Source organism: Lolium rigidum, chromosome 1 (assembly GCF_022539505.1).
Source record: "Lolium rigidum isolate FL_2022 chromosome 1, APGP_CSIRO_Lrig_0.1, whole genome shotgun sequence".
NCBI classification, from domain to species: Eukaryota; Viridiplantae; Streptophyta; class Magnoliopsida; order Poales; family Poaceae; genus Lolium; species Lolium rigidum.
In genome coordinates this window covers 299,632,046-299,636,127 of record NC_061508.1, presented here as the reverse complement: position 1 = coordinate 299,636,127, position 4,082 = coordinate 299,632,046, and the positions used below count along the sequence as shown (strand labels likewise).

Genomic DNA, 4,082 nt, shown 5'->3' with positions numbered 1-4,082 from the left:
TCCGCTCCCAGCCGCCGCCTCTGCTCCGCGCCCGCCCTCTCCCTCTCCCCTTCCTCCTCTGCTCCCAGCCGCCGCCTCCGCTCCGCGCCCGCCCTCCGCGCCCCCGCTCCGCGCCCGCAGGCTCCAGGGCAGCACAAAAGCAAAACCAGCCATCCGACCCCCTCGTCCCCATGGCGGCCGCGACGGCGACGGCGGCGGAGGCAGCCACAAAAGAAATGGACATGGAGAGAGAGGCAGCCACCAACTCCCGCATCCTCTTCTCTCTCGTTCATCTCCTCCCCCAAAAAACGGCGGCAACACGGCCGCGCTCGCGGAGCTCAACCTCGCGGGCCGCCTCCCGCCGGAACTCGGCAACGCGCCCGCGCTCGCGGAGCTCGAGCTCGGCAACGTGCCCGCGCTCGCGGAGCTCGACCTCGCCTCCCGCCGGAGCTCGGCGCCTTCCCCACCCTCGAGACCAGCGGAGGTTGCTCACGCTGCCGATCTCCACGCGGGATCTCCTGCGGTTGCTGCCGAGGCTGCTCCCTCACCCAATCCCCTCCCGTGCTCCCCTCGACCCACCAAGGCTGTCCTCAACGAGCACGAATCTTCCCACAAGGTATGTTCTAGCTTCTCTATTTCGTTAATCTGTAGCTCTCTTATTATGTATAATCACCACTAGATCCCATTGGTTCCGATCACGTTTTTGCTGCAGGATCCTCTCATGGTGTAAAGCAGGTCCCCTCAACCATGAATCCATGGGTCAGTCCAAGGTTGTCTTTTCTTTTGCTCTGATTTCTCTCGTCCTCTCTCTCTCTATCTTTCACGTTTTTTTTTGTATATATGCCTATAATGTGTTTGATAGAAATCCAATGAGTTCTACCTGTTTACTCGGTAATTCTTTACTTCTGAAATTTAGCTGCGGTTAACGATCTCTTAGCTATATAGTACCTCGGCTATGTGCCTAGGTATATGACGAAAAAGATTTGAGATAAGATTCAGTACCATGCATTTAGTGGCATTCAAACTATGTAGCCATATATTTCGGGCCGTTGTATTTCTTTTTAACTAAACAAGAGCCCGTTGCGATCTTATCGTTTAAGTTCACTTACATCACATGAAAATTTCTTTATGTCATGTTAGTCTCTCGTATTTATGAGTTTTAACCCAAATCTTCCCATGAACATTGATCGGCGTTCATGGTTTTTCAGGATTATTTCTATTATACAAAGTATTCAGATTCTTGTAATTACTTGTTTACTATGAATTGGATTTTATTGGACAGGTCGGGAGAGTCGGTGCTCATCACCCAGATTCCTTTGCTTGTTATATAGTATGAGCCACCAAGGTTTGTTTCACATGTCATCTCATAACTTACTGCCTATACTGCATGCTTAGGATGATCTAATGCCATAGAACAAGATACTCACCATTTAACAGCAGGACCAGATCTTTTAAAACTGAATAGTCATAACTCTGGATTGATGATGTGGCTAGCGCTGGATATTTTGATTAGATAAGGTATACTGTTTATCTCATATTTCACACCGTTCATACTCACCATATATATCTTGTGAATGATCCTTGACCTTCTGAGATATACTTGATGGTGTCGATATTGCTAGATCTCAAAACATACTATCCTAACATAAGATTCACCAGAATGCATACAAAACCATATTTGTCAGAATCTGCTTTGATTTCTGTCTGGTTTGTGTCCTAAAACATGTTGTAGCATTGGTCATATATGTACACAATTCTTTATACATCTGCTAACCATGCTTGAGGGAGCACAAACACATGACAAGCATAGAAGCTCATGCATTTTCATGGCCCGGTGTCTCTGAAATTTGTTAATTCCTACTGCAGATAGAAATTCTACTTCAAGAATAATCATCCAAATGCCATGCTTGTGTGATTTACTTATGACTAAAACCAATCTAGCTATGTACCCATTTAAGTTGTGTTCGTTCAGCCATTTCTCTGATTGTATTATCGTCTCACCTTGGTTATTCTCATTGCAGCATTTCATGTTGCAGGTTTGCAAAGAGAAGTTGGGATTCCGAAGAAACCTTGACGGTTTGAGGGCCAGCCACGCCATGGCAGAAACTAGAGCTCAGAAATAATCGGTATGTCAAGAGACATGTGTATGCTTCCTTTCTATATAATGAATGGTCATTCTTTTCTTCCGTCTTAGCAAGACTGCATGTTACTCTTCAACTTCATATACATGTCCTGGGCTGATTCTTTGGTGTGCTCTCATTTCTGCAGGTACATTTGGTGTAGGTTGATCTCAAACTTTACGGATGGTTTCTCCCTCTCTATGATATGTTTATCTGGGAATATATATACATATATCTGTCGTGATTCACCATGCAGATTCCCCAGCTCAAAGACTTTTGCAGCAGAGGTAGCATAGGTATCTGCATAATCCCAGAGAAAGTTATATATTTCTTCTTCCTTGGTGCCGGTAACTTGTCTATTTTTATTAAATGTGCATGCGATGGTGAGAAGGGCCTAACGCCGCAGACATGTGAGTTCTCATCAAAATATGTAGTACCTATCATAATTTTGTGATTTTGCGTCATGCTCAGATGTCATTGTAGAAATGAAGGTTTCCCTCTGTTTTTTCGGCAATGTTGTGTTGGGTTTTTAGTTAGTATAACCTGTTCCAACCTCACACAGTGTTCCTTTTTGAGATAACAAAACCAATCATTTTGTAAATATTTCCAAGCTACGTAGGTGTTTTAAACATGTGACGTGAAACTCCAGCGTATATCTGCTTGGCCTTGCTGCTTTTCTTATGAACCTTCTTTTTGCTTCTTGACGCAATGGATGCCGAGGAGTATCGTTTTCTTGCTTTTGTTTTACATGTAGTATTATCTTTGAATAGCAGACAGTTATGCCACTTCTTAATTGCCATTTGAGGTTGAAGTTGCATTTATTCACATACTTTCGTTATGCCTCCATGAGTTTTCTAGCCTAATACCAGTGGAAGTGCGTCATGCCATTGTGTCATGTTTAACAATCTGTTCCAAATATATGGGAAGATTTCTTAATTGTAATATTCATATCACCAAGAACTGACTACTGACTATAAAAATCTCAGAAGAAAGTCTACTCCTGAATTACGCACTGAAATATTTCTGAATATTATGTTTGAATCGACCGCGGCTTAAAACACCGCAGCGTCCTGGCTCCTCCTGTCACATCGTCAGGAGGATGCAGTGAATGAATAAAAATAGTAGGCCTGCATGTTTTGAACAGACGGTTTTTATCCAGTGTTCAGTACTTTTGAGAGCAAATAGGCAATGCTCTGATTTAACTTGGTTTATGTGAGCTTAACTTTCTATTCAGTTTGGACTTGAAAGTGGTTTGTTGGTGCTGAATTTGGGACACTAATAGCTGCAGCCGCTGATGAGAAGTATACTCAACCAGTATGCACTCAGTTTGGGCAAAAGTCATGCTGTTGTTGTCCTAAGAAATAACAGGAATTCTCCTTTGTGCCTATATATTGTCTGGCTATGTGTCCTTATCTTAGTTACTTGATTGGCTATGACTTACTCTTGACATTTCTGCTTCCCTTGGTTGTAACACACTAACACGTTTTCGTCTCCCCCTCCATATATGATCTACATATAATGATTTATATATTTAAGATCTAAGAGGGGTATAGATTGGTAATTATACATCTATTGTTCTGCTTTTTCATTCATATATATTAGTGCCTATCTATGTCACAACTGTCTTTTTTATGGAACATGTCCCTCTTTTATTTGGAATTTGGAAGGAATTTGCTAAGTGTTCTGTCTCTGACTCCTTTTCCATGTCATTTTTATTCTATTGATATTTCAAAGGTTTCCAGTTAATAAGTTGACGGACATATTTATGTGAGTTGTCATTGAATTATTTTAAGGGTACCAACTTTAGTTTCTTTGTACCGATGTTCTGTAGCTGGTGGAGTGCAATGCAATTTGATTTTCTCAGTTTGGCTCCTAAGTTGTCTACTTAGTTTCTTATTTATTCCACATGTAGCAAATTGGTAGAAAGTTTGGTTCAATGATTTATGTGAGCTGCAAAGATAACATCACTGTTCGTAAGGATTT

General features: G+C 42.3%; 1 long non-coding RNA gene across 3 annotated transcripts; it reads left to right on the top strand.

Annotated features, from left to right (window-relative positions):
* Positions 1 to 519: 519 nt before the first annotated feature.
* On the top strand, positions 520 to 2,439 carry LOC124683997. 3 transcript variants are annotated; one of them, XR_006996874.1, is made up of 5 exons: positions 520 to 595; positions 692 to 749; positions 1,262 to 1,324; positions 1,420 to 1,497; positions 2,248 to 2,439. It is a non-coding gene; the product is annotated as an uncharacterized LOC124683997 (long non-coding RNA). The 3 variants fall into 3 exon arrangements; XR_006996875.1 differs by having other exon boundaries at positions 1,417 to 1,497; XR_006996876.1 differs by having other exon boundaries at positions 1,262 to 1,497.
* The last annotated feature ends 1,643 nt before the right edge of the window (positions 2,440 to 4,082 follow it).